This window comes from Venturia canescens, chromosome 6 (assembly GCF_019457755.1).
Source record: "Venturia canescens isolate UGA chromosome 6, ASM1945775v1, whole genome shotgun sequence".
NCBI lineage: Eukaryota > Metazoa > Arthropoda > Insecta > Hymenoptera > Ichneumonidae > Venturia > Venturia canescens.
This window is the reverse complement of record NC_057426.1, coordinates 17,462,737-17,482,431: the sequence shown is the minus strand read 5'-3', so window position 1 is coordinate 17,482,431 and position 19,695 is coordinate 17,462,737. Positions and strand designations below refer to the sequence as shown.

At 39.6% G+C, this 19,695-nt stretch overlaps 1 long non-coding RNA gene across 1 annotated transcript; it reads right to left on the bottom strand.

Annotated features, from left to right (window-relative positions):
- Positions 1 to 15,701: 15,701 nt before the first annotated feature.
- On the bottom strand, positions 15,702 to 18,693 carry LOC122411889 (uncharacterized). Its single transcript, XR_006261249.1, has 6 exons — positions 18,458 to 18,693; positions 18,142 to 18,375; positions 17,920 to 18,054; positions 17,221 to 17,400; positions 16,826 to 17,070; positions 15,702 to 16,202 (listed from the first exon to the last, which is right to left on the bottom strand). It is a non-coding gene; the product is annotated as an uncharacterized lncRNA (long non-coding RNA).
- Between the last annotated feature and the right edge of the window lie 1,002 nt (positions 18,694 to 19,695).

Sequence of the window (19,695 nt, the reverse complement as noted above, 5' to 3'; positions counted from 1 at the left end):
CACAAGATAGTAATTTGGCAAAATATTCACAATTTATTCAACTCCGTGACGACGCGTAGAGTTACAAGAAAGACCTTAACATTGAACGCCGTGAACAATCGAGAACAACCTAGTCAAATACGAGATTCGGTAAATTTTAATGATCGGACAAAAGTTCAAGCCATATAATACAAGTGACGGGTAGAATCTGGATAATGAAATTAATAGAACTGATCTGTCGCTTCGCATATTCGCACGCCTCATATTCGTTATTCGACACCCACGAATTGAGTGTCCCAGGTAAACGCAGGTAACACGTAACCAGCCGCAAGGGCCGTAGGTAAAGCGCAGGTAAAGTTCATCAGCCGCGAAGGCTGGAGGTACGATTAATCAGCCACGAGGGCTGTAGGTAAAAGGTAACCGGTAACAAGTACCGTAGGTAATGCGCAGGTAAAGTTCATCAGCCGCGAGGGCTGGAGGTACGATTAATCAGTCGCAAGGACTGTAGGTAAAGTTAATCAGTCGCGAGGACTGTAGGTACAATTAACCAGTCGCGAGGACTGTAGGTAAAATTCATCAGTCGCGAAGACTGGAGGTAAAATTAATCAGTCACGAAGACTGTAGGTAACGCGTAGGTACGAGGTCAACGGCGGCAAAGGCCGAAGGTAAAGTACTAGTGTGAGAAAATGCGAGCGACAAGGTAATGACGGACTGATAAATAATTTAAGTAATAGTTAACGTAATAAAAGAATAAGGTATCGGAAAACGGTAATACGTCGCACGTCGGTTAAACTACGAGAGAACAATAATACGCGATACAGAAGAAAGGAATGAAATATAAAAATAAACGCGAACGCAACTAACCGCCGTATAGTCCGTAGCGCGACAACAAGTACGAGAGAGAAAGCACGAAAACATCGCGCGACCGGGCGCGCTCGCTAGAGCCCTCGGCGCGTGCAAGGAGAGAGAGACAGAGGTACTCGAAAGATATTGCGCGTTATATTCAGCGCCTTCACAAAACGAAAACTCAAAGGATATAATTCTAATAACGACAATTTTACGGAATTGAATGCACGAAATTATTGAACCAACTTGAAGGAATCGATTTGCCTAGTTGAGCGTTACTTTATCAAAATTCGAGACCCGGGAAGTATCGGCCGCAATCTCGCACGATACTTCGACTCGTAAGTCTCTCGAAACGCCATATAAATCTGAACTAAAACTCGGAACTAGATTCCGAAAAAGAAAACATGAAAAAGCTCAACAAGACGAACGATTCGGGGAGATAAAGAACGGACTTACCGAGGGATCCAACTCGCCGCACAAAGGAAAGGCTCGGTGGTGTTCGCCGGAACGCAGACTCGCCAGTACGGTGCTCGGAACTAGACTAATTGTGCGTGCGAGCGGTCCTCGGTGTTCGGCGCTCTCCCCACCACTCGGACCCAGCACCGCAGCGCTCACACGCCGGGCGCGAACTCGCGTTCGGCCTCCCGGCTCGCGTATTCGCGGGAAATTCAAAAGTGAAGCGCGTACGGAAATTACTTTCCGCACCGCTTTTACGCTATTCTTAATTGCACGATGTTCCTCGCTGCTCTCGCCTCTTCCGCCCACGTGAAACGCTCCTCCCGACTAAATGGCTGTGATCCGAGTGCCTTTCCTCTTGGGGATCCGGCGGGCATCTCTGAAAAGGCAGAGGGGAGGCCTCCCTCATGACTCCAGACGTCATGAAATCACGGTGGGCCCACGACGATAAGCCACCAGGCAATTGCAGCACCTCTCCTCCAGGAAACTCCCCCGAATCCCACCGACCGAGGCGCCGTATTGCACGGACCGTGGCACCCGAATTCACAGCTGTGCGGACGGTGCAACTCTCGGTTGCTACGGCGGGAGAGGCACGGGCGGCGTTCAACGGATGGCCTATGCCAGCGTGTCCTCTCAGCCGTCCGCAGGTCGAGAGTGATGTTCGAAGCTCGAAGACAATGTGAGAAGGGTGCTCCCCGCGGACGAGATCGGTTTGAACAGCGAGGTAGTGCGGGAGGTATAAATTAGCGATGCGCTCGGTCCAGCGTGGCGGAGGCAGGGCCAAACCTCGGAAACTACGGTAGATTTCTGAAATATTGTAATCAAGGTAACTCACGAAAACTGAACTCTTTCTCTCTCTTCCCAACACGGGCCGGGAATAGGTAAAACAAAAGGTAATTGTCGCGCAACAGATTATAGGCGCGAATTCTTAAACTAAAGCTTAACATTACGTAGCAGTGAGTCTCGTTCCGAACATCGCCCGACGAGTCGCAGTGGCGTCAAAATGGGCCGCAAACCCGGTCCACTGGTCGACACGGTTCGTACGAGTGGCGGGGCAAAATGTCACGTCACAGTGTGTAATAATGTTGACAATGAATTTGTGCAGTACATCGTATAGATACAATGCAGCACTTGTACGCGTATTTGTGGTTTTCTTTATAAAAGGTTCTTGTATTATATTGTGTAAAATGTTTCAAGTTTATAACCTGAGCTAGCATGAAAGCAGATGATAATCTCTTAATAATTGCAGAATCATTCTAGAAACCTTTGTTGCTCTGTGACGCTTGCTGGAAAATTGTCCTGAAGAAGTGAGTGATTAGGGTTGAAAGTGTACATGAACTAATTCAACAGGAACCGTAATTCATTCACTGTATCACTGTACTTGGCTACGTTAGAAAATGATCTCATTTTTTTTTTATTTCCAAAATTCTGAATTCCTACAGGAAACATAATTCATTCACTGTATATTATGTTATACAATAGATCTCATATTTTTTCATGGTTAATAATTTTTTCATATTTTTTTATTGACAATGCAAAAATAGAAAATCATTTTTTCACTTTACTTAGCCACGTTAGAAAATGATCTCATTTTTTTTTTATTTCCAAAATTCTGAATTCCTACAGGAAACGTAATTTATTCACTGTATATGTTACAATAGATCTCATATTTTTTCATAGTTAATATTTTTTTCATATTTTTTTATTGACAATGCAAAAATAGATTGATGATATTCTCGATAAATTAAGATTGGCCCGGTACATTTCTACGCTCGACCTTAGTCAGGCTTTCCATCAAATTCCACTCGAGTTAGCGTCTCGGGAAATTACTGCTTTTACCGTTCCGGGGAGAGGGTTATTTCAATTTAAAAGAATGCCTTATGGTTTAACTAACGCTCCGGCTACATTTCAAAGGTTATTGGATAAGTTAATAGGTCCGGAAATGGAGCCTCACGCCTTCGCGTACCTGGATGATATAATCATACTCACGGAGACATTTGAGGAACATCTACCGTGGTTGCGGAAAGTTTTGGAGCGAATCCGAGAGGCTGGCCTTCTAATTAACCCAGAGAAATGCGAGTTCTGTTGTTCAGAAGTAAGATATTTAGGGTTTGTCATAAATCGGGAAGGACTACAGGTTAGTCCAGCTAAAACCGAACCAATACGCGTCTATCCCGCACCTATAAATGTGTCACAACTTAGGAGATTCCTGGGAATGGCTTCGTGGTATAGGCGATTTATCCCTTCATTTGCTACTATAGCGGAACCACTCACTCGTCTTTTGAAGAAAAAATATTCTTGGAGGTGGGGGGAGGAACAACAAGAGGCTATGGATCGTCTAAAGGAAGCTCTTGTTAATCCACCAACACTAGCCCGTCCCGATTTTAGTAAAACGTTCACTTTACAGACGGATGCGAGTTCATTTGGCATAGGCGCCGTATTGACTCAATCGGTGGGCGAGATAGAACACCCTATTGCATATGCCAGTCGCACTTTGAACGATGCGGAGCGGAATTATTCGGTTACAGAACAGGAATGTTTGGCTATTTTGTGGTCGATCAAGAAGTTCCGAGGGTATCTGGAAGGATACCCTTTTGTGGTAATTACGGATCATAGTAGTTTACGTTGGTTACAATCTCTGAAAGATCCTCAGGGTAGGCTTGCCCGCTGGGCTCTGCAAATGATGCAATATAAATTCGAAATAAAACACCGTAGAGGGGCACTTCATCATGTCCCAGATGCTTTGTCAAGGATGTTCGAGACGGAAAAACCAAATGTTCCAGTGGAAAGTTCTGAAGATGATTTTCCCACAATAGTTCTACCCATTGTCGGGGATGAAAGTATTGCAGAAATTGGTCCACAATTGCCGTTTGATCATGATGGGTGGTATACGAAATGGTGGTTGGAGGTGTCGGCTTATCCTGAACGCAATCCCGATTGGAAGATCGTGGGAGAACAACTTTTTGTTCGTCGACGAATTAAACGGGAGGTTGATGAGACGGAGCAGGAATTAGAATGGAAATTGGTAGTTTGTCAGATAGACAGAGATGAAGTTCTTCGGGAATGTCATGACACCCCACAAGCGGGACATTTGGGCATTGACAAAACATTCAATCGGGTAGTTTCGTTGTACTTTTGGCCGCGATTGTTCCGAGACGTGGCTCGATATGTTAGAACATGCGATGTTTGTCAACGGGCAAAAGTGGTTCAGGCTCCACCGAATGGGTTGTTGGGAAGGCGAGTGGTCGAGCGTCCTTGGTTGGTAATAGCTGCGGATATAATGGGACCTTTTCCTCGTAGTAAGGCTGGTTTCGCTTATGTATTAGTAGTTCAGGACTTATTTTCGAAATGGATCGAATGTTGGGCTTTGAGGCAGGCTACAGGAAAAGCGATACGGGAAAAACTCCACGTGTTTGTTACATCTAACTACGGTACTCCCGAAGTAATTCTTACAGATAACGGTACAGAGTTTGTGAATCAGAATTTGAAAACTTGGGCTCAGGATAATGGAGTGTTTCATACAACGACACCCCCGTATCATCCACAGGCTAATCCAGTGGAAAGGGTAAATAGAGTTCTCAAGACTATGATTGTCTCATTTTTGGGAGAAGACCACCGAGCTTGGGATGAACATTTAGCTGACTTCAAATTCGCGTATAATACCGCTCAACATTCGGCCATAGGCTGTAGTCCCGCGTATCTAAATCTTGGATATGAACCAAGACCGCATAATTTTTATAGGCGCGCGAGGGGACAAGTAGAGGAAATTCTTCCCCTTCCCGTAGAAGAGTGGTCAGAGCATATGCGTAAGTTGGAAGAATTTAGGGAACGCGTAAGATATAAATTGGAAGAAGCATATCAAAGACAGGCTAGGTTATATAATAAACACCGACATATTGTTTATTTTAAGGTAGGAGATGAAGTGTTAAAACGGCAAAGAATTCTTTCGTCCTCCACACAACATATTGCGGCTAAACTGGCGTTGAGATACCAAGGGCCTTATCGTGTAAATAGAATTTTGTCGCCCGTGGTTGTTGAACTAATTGATGCCGACGGGAATATTGTCCCGAAGGTTGCTGTCGAAGACTTGAAGCGTTATTATCATCCGGCACGATCTGTCCCTTTAGATCCCGAGAATGAGTGATCTGACGAACTACGCCCTACAACTCGCCAGAATACTGGGCAGAGTAACAACTCGACGTCACCAGGGTTGTCCAGCTCAGTCTTCATGGACATGGATGGCAACACGAGACTTAGTACGGGAATTCACCAACTTGCTGGAGTTCCTCGAGACTCGGGGAGGTTTCGGAGACTTGACAGTTGAGCAGAGGATGCGTAATATTCGGGATCAGTGGACCAGTATTTTGCGGGGAGAGTGGAACGAGGAGCAGCGCCGTAAGCGAAGATCGTTCCCTAGAGTCCCATCTGAATTCGTGGAGGACGAGGGTCCGGTGACGGATGAGGATGAGGCTTTTCCTATCAAGGAAGATGATATCCCGCCGCCTAATATCGTTGAGGCCAAAGCTTCCTTGGGTTCTGAGGTAAAAGTCGCCGGTAAGGTGCAAGACGAAAAGTCAGCTGGGGAGGCGGCAACGGTAAACTTGCCACCCTGTTACGAAAGAAGGGAGATTTGGGACCCATACGCGTGCTGGAATTGCGGGAAAAAAGGTCATACCCGCGCAGTGTGCCGAGAACCAAAAAGTTCCCGTATGTATTGCTACGGCTGTGGTAAGGACCGAGTGAAGCTGAGCACTTGTCCGCGTTGTCGCCAAGGATGGTTAGCCGAGGGAGGAGCCCTGGCTCCTACACGATACCCGCGTTAACAGGAATCACTACGTTCTTCTTTTTCTTATGCCATGTTTTTTTTTTCCCTTTATTTAAACGACGAGGTCCATGTTATACAGTTTTTTTTTCCTTTTTCTTTCTTCCCGTCGTGAAAAAGTATTTTGATTATTCATAGAAATAAAGTATAGGAAACAGAAAGTTTACCTAGTAAGTTAAATTTGTATTGTCATGTTACTCCTTTCTTCTCCTTCTTCTCGCGACAATGTTGTTTCGGTGAGGTAGAGAAAAAAAAAAAAAAAACCAAATTGTTTGTCGTGGTTATTCTTTCTGAGGGAGCCTTGGTCATCATTGTTCTTTCGTCATCCTTTCCCTTGTCTGTCTGTGATGTTAAAGGTGGCAACTGCGAGGTACAGCTGTGGCCGTGTGTTAACGAGAAACATGGTAATGTTCAATCATAGGCTCACTGACCGGGTCGGTCAGCGTTTTGGGGGGGAGCAGTTGTGACGATGTTTTTTTTGTATCGTCACAAAGGGACGAGAAAAAGGCGAAAGTACGCCAGAGTCCCTCCCGTCTAACACCCCGGCCACACAGCGATCTCGTAGAGTCAGTTAGGTTAAGATTTTTCCATATTTTTAATGCAAGCGACCGGGAATATTATTTTGTTCCATGCTACGAGCGAGAGCGAGAGAGGGAATCCTTCGAGAAGCGGGAGGAGTGAGAGCGATTGTTGGAGTTTTCCGAGATTCGGGAGGAGAAATTGTAAAAGGGAATTTAGCGATCTCACGTCTACGTACTTCGAGCAGAGCTCGTACATTCATCGATTCTTGCCCAGTGAGATCTGCAAGTCGGGAAGACCTCGAGAGCGGAGCGAGGATTTGGGAGAGTTACGATATCTTCGTTTTCCATCGTTGGTTTCGTCTCTCCGTCGCCGAGCGAAGTTCAAATCGAGGAAAAACATCGAAAACTTCCATTCTCCCGCAATCAAGAAATAACATCGTTTTTTCTATAATCCCGATACATCGAATCATAAAAGGGAAAAATTTAACTATCATCGATAATATTAAGTTGCAAGCTAGGGGTACGAGGAGAGAAAATTTCCGCCGTAAAAAGATTTTGAATCGGTGACAACTCGAGACCCTGTCTCACGCTTGCACGCTTACTTCGTACGACGCACCTGTCGATCATTTCGAGAAGTATTGAGAGCAGAAGGGGGGGGGGAAGGGAGAAGCGCTTACGCTTCCCGTTCCAGTGTGGTCAGATTTTCGCTGGGTGTTCGACAGGACGGACGACGTAATTAAGGAAACCGTAAGTTCCTCTCCTTTCGCTTTTCGAACTCGGTTAGTGAGCTCGGATTTTTCCCGATTATTATTGTCGCTTTCGTTCGGTTAATTAAACAAAACATTGAATATTGGATCCCGAAATAAAATATTCGGTCGCGGTCACTGATTGCCTCGTAGTGTGTTTTCTTTTAATAGAATATTGAATTCTGTCACGTGTGTTCTCGGCTCTCGGGTTATTACAGGTCGTGAAAATATTCCGGACAGAATTTCGCATCGTGGCCGTTAGCGGAAATCTCCCTCGTGTCGTGAAAGTAATTAATGAGAAATTTTCGGCAATACTCGGGTGCGGGAAAGTCGTGGAACGGGTTGTAATAGAGTGAGTGAGCGGTTGTGTGCGGTCAAGAGAATCAAATTCGCGTATTCCAATATTAGTCCGGCCTGGACACCGACTAGCGGGTTCCCGGTAATTTCGAAGCGTAGAATATCATCGTTATCTTAAATATCTCGTCCACGGGTAGTCCCGGGGCGATATAAAAGAAACGGGCTCGTTTTAGAGTGTACAGTGTGCAGGTCTTGACCGAAAGCGTGTGAGTGTCGCGTGCGTGTAGATTCCACGGTTTTCTCGTTCTCGCAGTAAACTTTCGTGAATTTTCCCGCGTAAAACTTATATTGTTACGTTAAATTTATTAAATAAGAGAACGTTATCCCGGATCGAAAAGTTAATCATTGTTAATTAAATAAAAGCTGATATTCTATTGTTATAAGTTCTTTCGTGCTCGAATTCTTTCCTGTTGGGAATCACCTCGCCCTCTTCCCGCTGAACAAAGCTGGTCAACCATCCTTCTCTCTCTCCTCGTCGAGTCGCTTTGCGACTGGCGCCCACGGAATTTTAATCCTCGAAATAAATCGACGTAAGGGAGAGATAAGGACTTTTGTGGCCTTGTGTAAAAATATTGGATATTAGAAAATTTGGTCACACAATGTACGAGAATAAATATTTGCGCTTACGTGGTCTTGCGTTAGCGCGAAGAATTTCATCACTTCCACCACTATAAACTTGGCAGTAGAATTTCAGCTTTGATCATTGTTTATTCAATATATCTTTTTAATTAATCAAGGTGTGATTTAATTGCCTAAGAAATCTTGTTGAATCTAAATTTTCCTTCAAGTTATTGCTCCGGTGCATAAATTTTATGAAAATTTTGTTATTCAATATATCTTTTTATTCAAGGTGTGATTTAATTGCCTATAAGAAATCTTCTTGAATCTAAATTTTCCTTCAAGTTACTGCTCCAGTACATACATTTTATTAAAATTTTGTCGAACTTGAGAATTAATTGAATTTAAAGAAAGGGTGTGGAAAGAACGCTGTGTTGTCTAAGCATTTTATCAAAATGCAATCCTGGAGCAGCAGAGAAACGTCAGAAACGAATTCTCACCTCCTAATTTGGGATTCTATTTATGACTTATTACATTTTTTTATCATTTTTATTACATACCATATTGCTACACAGATAGCAATGCGCGATCGAACTCCCTTGGTTTGCTGCATCAGAAACGAATTTCGTTTTCGAAATAACGGATTGGTTGAGAGCCACAGCTCTCGAGTTGATCATCGACGTAAATCCTCGTTGCGACATTGTTGTTTCCCTACTTAACTGTACGCTTATTTTTATCTTGATATGACAAACGAGTTTCTAATTTTCCAATCGTCTACAAACGAAAACATAATCGAAGCAAATTTAAAAATTCAATTTCGAGGTACACAATTATTTTCGTGGGAGATTTACCATCGATCGGTAATGAGTGGTCAGTAAATGTTGAAACGTAGCAAGGATTCCCTATTTTCACTCTATCATCACGTATTTTGTCTAAAAAAAAAAACCCTCAGACGCGGGAGTCAGGGGTTTCTCCTAAAAAAAATCATTACACAGTTGAACGATAGCCTCGTTGTAACGCGCTTGACCGTGGAATCCATAGTTTCAGGTTCGAGACCTGTCAGCATTACATTTTTTTTTTATAAATGATTACAAATATTACGTTAAAAATAAAAGCCAAAAAGCCAGCAATATTAGCGTATACTAGAGTACGGCGGACTCACGTAACGCAGGCTTTTAATACTTGGCGTCGAGCCGTTGCTGCGTCTCTCTTGATTATTTTTTCATAATTTTTATCGATTACTCCCTAGCATTTTATTCCGAAAAAGAAGGCTTTCTTTATGCGACCCGTGACCAATGGAAATTGAAACGGGTATGAATATAAGGTTCATTATGTTTTACGGTTGCATCATTATCAAGTAAATATATAATAACTTGAATCATTTTGCGTAAAAGAATCGTTCAATGTCATGCAATTTTACGCACTTTGCATAAAATTATGAATCAATAACTAATGAGTTTTTTTATAATAAAACTAATTCCTTAAAAAAGATACTCCCTTTGTCCTTGGAATTATACTTAACTCCTTGGAAAAGAAACTCCCCTTATCCTTGGAATCGAAAAAACGATCTTCGATCTATCCTGTCAACCCCCAAATCCTCAAATGGTTACTTCTAGATTCCCGAGGAATTGGAACCGAGATATCGCGTCGCGTAACATTCAATTTCAGGATCGTTTTTTCATGGAATTCGTGGAACTAAAAAGCATGAGAGTATCTCGATGGTTAGCCGGGTATGAATTTCGGCTTGTGACATCCAATTTCACGATTAAAACTCGTTTTTTCACGAAATTGGAAGTGAAAAAACATTGCCTTGGTTTTTCTCGAGGGCAATAGAGATTTTTTCCTACAGCTATAGTAGCTCATTTTTCTCTTTCAAATTACATTTCATTTAATTCTGAATTTCTCTTTATTTTCAGAGAAATTTGAATTTGAATCATTATCCTCGAAAACAAAAGTAACAACAAAGTAAAGTAGAATACGAAATACGGATCGTGAGTTGCTTAATGCATAACAAATAATTGACAACAGATAATAGATAATATAACAAAGACGCTTGAGCGCCTTTGAGAAATGAAAAAATCACTGAATGCGAACCAATTTTATTCGTTTGGAGTAAATATATGTTAGTGTTTTAAGGCTAATTCGAGTAGGCAAGTATTTTTCCTTCACAAAAATCCCAACAGGTAAGGTAAATGTTAATTGAGCTTATAATTATAGATTGAATTGAGAACAATCACGAGTATGTGGAAAAATGATTTTCTATATTCGCATTGTCAATAAATAAATTTAAAAAAAGGTTTAACTGTGAAAAAATATGAGATCTATTGTAACATATACAGTGAATGAATTACGTTTCCTGTAGGAATTCTGAATTTTGGAAATAAAAAAAAATGAGATCATTTTCTAACGTAGCCAAGTACAGTGAATGAATTAAGGTTCTTGTGGAATTCATTCGTGTACACTTTTAGCCCTAATCCCTCACTTATTCAGAAAAATTTTCCAGCAAACGTCACAGAGCAACAAAGGTTTCTCGAATGATTTTGCAATTATTAAGAGATTATCATCTGTTTTTATGCTAGCACGGGTTATAAACTTAAAACAGTTTACGCGTACAAGTGCATGCATTGTATCTATACGATGAACTCCACAAATTCATTTTCAACATTACACACAAGCTTGGCGTGCATGGTTTTCAATCGGAAGCTCGGGAAGAGACAATTGTTTAAATTTACTATGAAAACAATAATTAATTAGAATTGTATGAACGAGTGTGAAAAAACCGATCCCCCAATAAAATAAGAGGGGCCCTGTTATATAATGATTTGGTAAACAATACAGATGGGTGAAATTTGTGGATAAAATTGAACAATTAAACGAACGGATAAAGAAATGAAATCAATCAATCCCTTTATATGCCTTTATCTTGTACGGATAGATACGGCCATTCTTTCATGCCCATACGCATTTTAATTTATCGACGCGTCACTTTCACTCGTTTGTCCGTACACTCTTTTTTTTACCAAATGGGCAGATGATTGGATGAATTACACAAGTATTGAAATGGATGAACAAAGAAGTAAGCTGTGTAAACATTGATTTGAGAAAAGAAAACGCGTTGAATACGAAACTTTTGGAGTAATGAATTTATCAGTCAAACTGGTCAAGAATAGATATTTTTCTTTGTGTACACAGCGCGAGATCTTACGTCGAACTACTCAATAAAATAGTTGGATGGAAAAGGGATGGCAAATTAAAAAACAATTACATGAGAGGATCATCAAGTTTTCTTCAAATATATGGACGGATGAGGCATTCCTTCGCCGAGCTTCCGATTGAAAACCATGCACGCCAAGCTTGTGTGTAATGTTGAAAATGAATTTGTGGAGTTCATCGTATAGATACAATGCATGCACTTGTACGCGTAAACTGTTTTAAGTTTATAACCCGTGCTAGCATAAAAACAGATGATAATCTCTTAATAATTGCAAAATCATTCGAGAAACCTTTGTTGCTCTGTGACGTTTGCTGGAAAATTTTTCTGAATAAGTGAGGGATTAGGGCTAAAAGTGTACACGAATGAATTCCACAAGAACCTTAATTCATTCACTGTACTTGGCTACGTTAGAAAATGATCTCATTTTTTTTTATTTCCAAAATTCAGAATTCCTACAGGAAACGTAATTCATTCACTGTATATGTTACAATAGATCTCATATTTTTTCACAGTTAAACATTTTTTTAAATTTATTTATTGACAATGCGAATATAGAAAATCATTTAAAACGACGGTCACGACCTTTTAATACTTGGCGTGCCTTTTTTACTTTTTGAAGTTTTAATATTTACTGATTTCGCTTCTTTTTGCGAGACGTGACAACTATATAGGAATCGTCTTTCATTCACTATATTTGTCAACTTCAGAAAACGATCTCATTTTTTTTTCTATTTTGAAGTTTTTTATTGATAATACAAATATAGAAAATTATTGGAAACTACGGTCGCGACCTTTTAATAATTGGCGTTCTTTTTTTACTTTGTCAATTATTTTTTTTTCTTACTTAGCTTATTTTTTAGAGGCGTGACAATATTTACTTAAGAAAAAAAATACATTCCTCGTCTTCGACGAAAATTTTTAAAACGATTTGTTTCAAGTTGAGTGCTTTTCTCTATGTGCCAAAAGCAATCGACACAGCCAATTTTTCTATATAGACGGACGAAAACTGTGCGGTTATGTTCATGTGAGTTGAAACCTTTTACAAGCAATAATGGTGACGATTTTGATTATCCATTCAGCAAATCGAATTTTCCAATGAAAGATTGGGAAATTCCTATGCAATGGGATGATATTTTCATTTCCTATTCCTTTTTTTGAAAAGTTCCACTTGTTTACTTGGAAAAATGATTTTTGAAACTATCTTCTTTTCATTCATGGATTCCATGTTGACATGGATACTGTCAATGGTTTGCAATGTCCAAGGAGATGTTTCCATGGTATTCAATGTCTAAGACCACAGCTTTATGGTTATTGGTGTCCAGTGATATTTTTTTAATGGTCTTCTGTAACGTCTGAACCTGCCTCGTCAATGCAAACTATTAAATCGCAGATTTAGATATCGATAACTATGAGGAAATATATCGTAAACCATTGCACCGTTTACCTAAATATCGGGAAATATAAAATTGGCGAATATATATTGAAAAATACGAAGGCATCCACCTAGACATCGAAAACCCTATAGTCGCCAAACTAGACATCGTAAACTATAGAGCCGACGACCTAGATATCGAAAAGCTTAGAAAAACTCACCACACTATCGGAAACTATGGAGCCATTGACTTTCATATCGGGAACCATTGACAAATTCACCTTAACATCGGAAACTATGGAGCTATCGACCGGGATAGTGAAAACTATGAAGTCGTCAACCTAGTCCACGAAAACAATGGGAAAACATACCTGGACATTGAAAACTACGGAGCCGTTGATCTAGACCTCAAAAAGCATGAAGAAACATACCAAGGCGACGAAAGCCATGGAGAAATATACCTAGCCATCGAAAACCATGGAGCTGTCGACGTAGACATCGAAAACAATGGAACCGTCGACCTAGACCATGAAAACCATGGAGAACCATAACCAAACATCGAAAACTATGGAATTGTTGACCTAGCATCAAAAGCCATGACGGAATATATCTGGACCACGAAAACCATGAAGGAACATACGTAGACATTTAAAACTATGAATAAATATACCTGGACATCCAAAACCATGGAGGAATATACCTAGACATTGAAAAATATGTAGACACATACCTAGACATCGAAAAGTATGGAGTCATCGACCTAGATCACGGAAATGATGAAGAAATATACCTAGAGAACAAAAACTATGGAAACTCAGACCTAGCCATCGAAAACTGTGGAACCATCAACTTAGACCACGAAAACCATGGAGAAACATACCCAGACATCGAAAACCATGGAGGAGTATACCTGAACCACGAAAACCATGATGAAACATGCCTAGACATTGAAAACCATGGAGGAATATACCTAGACATCGAAACCCATGGAGCAATTATCCTCGACCACGAAAACCCGAGAGAAACATACCTGGACATCGAAAACTGTGGAGCCGTCGACCTCGACTACGAACACCATGAAGAAACATACCTAGACCACGAAAACCATGGAGGAATCTACCTATACCGCGACAACCATGGAGGAATATACCTGGATGACGAAAACCATGAAGGAACATGCCTAGACATTGAAAACCATGAAGAAACGTACCTAGACCACGAAAACCATGGAGGATTGTACCTAGACCACGAAAACCATGGAGAAACATATCCATACATCGAAAACCATGGAGGAATATACCTGGACCACGAAAACCATGAAGGAAAACGTCTATAGACATTGAAAACCATGAAGGAAAATACCTAGACATCAAAACCCATGGAGAAATTATCCTAGACCACGAAAATCATGGAGAAACATACCTAGACATCGAAAACTGTGGAACCGTCGACCTCGACCGCGAAAACTATGAAGAGACATACTTAGACCACGAAAACCATGGAGAAATATACCTTAGACATCAAGAACTATGGAGAAATACACCTGGACATTAAAAACTATGGAGAAATACACCTGCACATCAGAAACCATAGAGGAATATACCTAGACATCGAAACCCATAGAGGAATTATCCGAGACCACGAAAACCATGGAGAAACATACCTGGACATCGAAACCTGTGGAGCCGTCAACCTCGATCGCGAAAACCATGGAGGAATATACCTAGACATCAAGAACTATAGAGAAATACACGTGGACATGAAAAACTATGGAGAAATACACTCGCACATCACAAACCATGGATGAATATACCTAGACATCGAAATCCATGGAGGAATTATCCGAAACCATGAAAACCATGAAGAAACATACCTGGACATCGAAAACTAAGGAGCCGTCGACCCAGACCTCGATAACCATGAAAAAACATACCTAGACGACGAAAGCCATGGAGGAATATATCTGGACATAAAAAACTATGGGGTCGTCCACCTAGAAATCGAAAATCGCGATAGAATATACCTAAACCTAGTCCTCCAAAACCCATGAGCTATCGCCCTAGACATCCTCGAAAAATCCAGCGGCGTCGACCAGAATTTTATATTTTTTTATTTTTATTATTTATTATTTAATGTTTTTCGTATTATTCAATTTTTTTATTTTATTATATTATTATCATTTTATATTATATATTGTATAATATAATATATATATTATATTATATATTTATTATAATAATATTTTATTATTAATTAATATTAATAAATAAAATATATATTATATAATTATATACATATTTTATGCGCAAACCAGGAGCTGGTATTGCCCCCGCTGTGCGCCCATTCTCTGTCTCTCTCGCTCGGCGATGCAGAAGGAGAGGGGGTAGCCGTGTTCAGCGTAGTGCGTGATGTAGAGTGTGACAAAAGTAAGAAATCGTGCAAAGGACGTAAGTCCAAACGTAAACAAGCGTAACTTACGCCCCTCTGTCTCTAAGAAAATGAAAATCCCGAAATGATGGATTTTAAATCACTAACGTTACATATCTCAGGATCTACTGGACGGATTTACTTGCAACAAAGACCAATGGAAAGAGAAAAATCGAAAAAAAATCGTCACAAATTTTCAAGTTCTTTTATGAAATGGTTTATTTGTGAGAGCCATTTGAAAATTCTGTGACGTCATAAAACCGGCATATTCGCGTATATAAGAGTAGCGGCAGGGCTCGCGCTGGCTTTTCTTTTGCGCTGCAGTTTTTCCTTTTAATACTTGGCGTCGAGCCGCTACCGCGTCTCTTGATAAAAAAAATTTTCATTTTATTGATACCACAAAAAAGCAGGCATTATAATATTTCGATACCATTTCTTTACACTACTTATTTGAAAAATCGAATGTTTTCATTGCATCTTCCAGAAATTCAGTACATCAAGGTAATATGGGTAAAAAAAAACAACAGTTTTGCATCGTTTTCAATGGATCGGATGAGTAAATTAAAATAGTTTTCTATAATCCCACCTATATTCGACGCATTTTGTTTTCCAAATCACGGTCGCAATAAACGTGAAAAAGTTCGGTTTGAATGTAGTTGAAAAATCACTTGCAGTTGAACAAAAAATCTGATAAATATAGAAAAATGTTGAAAAATCGATTCGTCATTCCGAACACTTGCCCTCCTCGAGCAAAGTTTTTTCACTTTGTTGAAAGTTATGAGCGTTTTACTCATTTTCGATTGGTCGATTATTCTTCTCTTTTTTCTTCTTTATTTTTTCTTCTTCTGCCTTTCTTACTGACTACGGCTGCGAATTATTCGATCCACGGCTTAGTATTAATCATCTGAAACATTGGAGGCCATAAAAAACATGTATTGAAATAAAAAAATATAAAATATATCCATCACATTCCTCAAAAACCAACTAATCGAGCTATTTTTTAATAGTGTGAATCCGCCATTGGAAGTACAAATTATCTATTGATCGAAAGAATTTATCGTTTAGTTATTTTAATGTTCACATGTCGAATATTCATGACCTATTCACTATTTCATCAGGTCATCCTCATTATTATACGTTTAATGTTCTCGATAACTGAGTAAACGTGGGAAATTGATGAAATATAGATTAATCGATTTTTTTTTTTAATCTCTTCGTTTTCGATATAGAAAGATTTATCATTCCCTGGAAAAGAAATGTGACCACCCAAATAAACTGATTCGTTTAAACTTTCTTCTTTCCGGTTTTACTAGAACAAATGCTCGAGGTTTCGTTGTTTACCTCAGGAGAATACAAGGAATGGCATTTCTTTATTTCCATTGTGGTGAGAGAGTGTAGCCACGAAGGTAAAGAGGCATTGACCTTAGTGTGTTTCTTAGTTTATGGATGTGGAAGAGGAAGACAGGAAACACTAAAAAGATTGATCGATGACAATGATGAATTCGATTTTTTTTTGTTTCAACGAACCTTTTAGAAAAATGTGAGTCCAACTGATGTCGATTGTTCGTCAATTTTTAACATCAGCTATGAACATTCGGGTGGGTCGATGCAAATTTACAGGTTCGGTCATAGGGTTCGTAGGATTTCCAACGCTGTCTACTACCAGCCTAAATGGTGCCGAAATTTCAGTACCGATCACGTCACTCTTCACCAAAGTTCGCGCTGCTCCTTTGAAAAAAAACGCAAGTTCTATCATTTCTTTCTTCGTATATCTGAAAAATAAATTATTATTACTATGATTTGTTTTAATAAAATCAATTTTAATTCCTAAGTTAGAGTACCTCTCGAAATCATCTTTTGATTTTCATAATTATTAAAGACTAAAATTCAACAAATAAAAGAAAATCTTAAAATAAACGTACCTTCAAGAATAAAACAGTGTGTACTGACTTTTTCCGTGACGTAGGCTGAATCACTACTAACACCGTAATCAATTGTTAGTACACCCATAGGTTCTCTATCGACCCCGAAAACTCTAACCGTAGGATCGAACAACTGATCAGTTTTATCGGAGCTTCGATCCAAATGAAGTTTTTCTAAATCTGTAATATAATTGGAGGAATAAAATATTTGATAATTCACTATCATAATTGAGGTATTCATGAAACCTGATAATGGTTCTCAAATATTGAAGGAATTTGTTAATTGACATTTGATATCTAATTGAGATATGAATGGAACCAGATAAAGTTTCTCTATAAAATCATTGATGGAATAAAACATTTGTTGATATTCACTATTCTAGCTTAATTGAGCTATTGAAAGTATATGATATTTGATAATTTTGATATTGAGCTGTTGAAAGAATAAAACATTTGATATTTTTGATATTCACTATCTTAATTGAGATTTCCAAAAAATTTTCTTGCGCAGCAGTGCAGTTATTTCCTTTGTGCATATCGATTCTTATTTTTTTATGATTTTGATAATAGGTGAATAATTTTTTTAATTGAACAAGAATAACCAATCAATCGCAAACCTTGAATCATCAATGATGATGTTAAAATACTACGCAATCAATCCAACCGGCATCGAATGAATTTATTAAAATCAAGACTTACCACAGGGGAGTCGTAAGAGAAATCTTGAGAGCCATCAGATAATCCCTCGGATAAACAATGAACGCAAAATGAGAAAACCTATCCAGAAGAAGCGTCGCTTAAGTCTCAGAATAAATAGTTCCGATATATTATGTCCTGAGATGCCAACAGACAAACACACATACAGATAGCTTGTAATTCATTCGATGTGTAGTGAATCAGCAAGAACATAGGACTACTTACCTTGTAGCCATCCAAATCTCTCATTTGTATCTGTAACGGTGACAAACCACTGAGGATCCAAATATTATCCCTTAAACCATTTAAGCGCTATGCAATAGCACTTGATAGCTTCGTCGTATTTCTTGTTGGAACGTTGCAAAAGATGATAAACGTGCCAACGAACAGCGAACTGCATGTAGATCGTTTCTGAGCAGGAATCCCATCTGAGACGATCGTAAACCTCTTCTTTGCGTCCTAAGCAGTTGAGAGTAAGATTTTTTATGGCCAAGATTTCTAAATTGAATGCTCACTGGATTTTTAATTCGTCAATATTTACTTGGCAAATTTCGAACCAATTTCGACATATTTACACCGCACCTCACCTGTGACACCTGTCACAGTACTCGCAGTAGTCACGTCAACGAAGTCGAAGACAAATTTTCTGTGACCCAAACGACCGCTCCGCGGCGCGGCGTTCGCTTGTGGCATCACTAGTGGAACAGCTGTCCGAACAACCGATCTGTCATCGGTGTGAACTTGGCCCCCCGATTTTGACTTACAAAATTTTTTCTAATTCCATTCGTTTGTGAATCGTTAGTAGATATTTGTGAGATTAAGAAAACCTATTGTGAGATGTATTTTTGCTAAAAAATCAAAAATCAAAATTAGCGTAAAGTTAACCCTTCTATTTTATTTTTGAAGCTATATGAGTTTATTAGTAGATAAATCGATGCGAAATCGTTTGTAGAATACGAAAATTATAATAAAAACGTTTGTAGGACGCTTATTGTAGAGCGAAACACAAAAATAAAATTGAAAAAAAAATTCCGAACCAGATGATCATCTCGCGAAATAATTGTTTAGACTCCCGGAGGCTCTCACCGTGCATCGGGGAGTTTAGCCGAAAAGAAAAAGGAAGCACGTGGCCGCGATAAATGCCGTATATTTGACTTGAGTGCTCTAATGTACATCTCGTACATGCCCTAATGAGATTTGTTGAGATCACAATTGCTAAACTGTGATTTTCGTTATTTATTGAAACAGGTAACAGACGTTATAGTGGATCTCATTTTGCGCGAAATGGTGACAGTGAACGGGTGTGATGGCTCAGTGCTTGTTTTGGTTCTATTGATCATTGCAGGATATGTTTGGAAAAATATGGAAAGCGCGTTATCATTAATTAAAAAAATTACAGTTTTGTGATAAAAGATCTGCATCAAAAAATGCATCATTTAACCCTGACCAACCCTGACACCTATGGTTTTCGGTGTTCATGGGTGTCGGTGTCAGAACGCCATTTAAGCACCCGAATTTTTGGGGTTGACACCCACTTTAAAACGGTAAATAACGCAAAATGTTTGGTGTCGACCTTTTGTTCGTGAGTCCCAGAATGTGGGTGTCGACACCCAAAGATTCAGTGTGGAGACCGTATTTTTGGGCCCTCGAATGTGAATGTCGACACCCAAAGATCGGGCGTGGACACTGCATCTTTTGGACTGCAGAACTTAAGTGTCGACGCCGAAATATCGAGTGTCGAGACCGTCTTTTGGGGCCGCTGAACTTGAGTGTCGACGC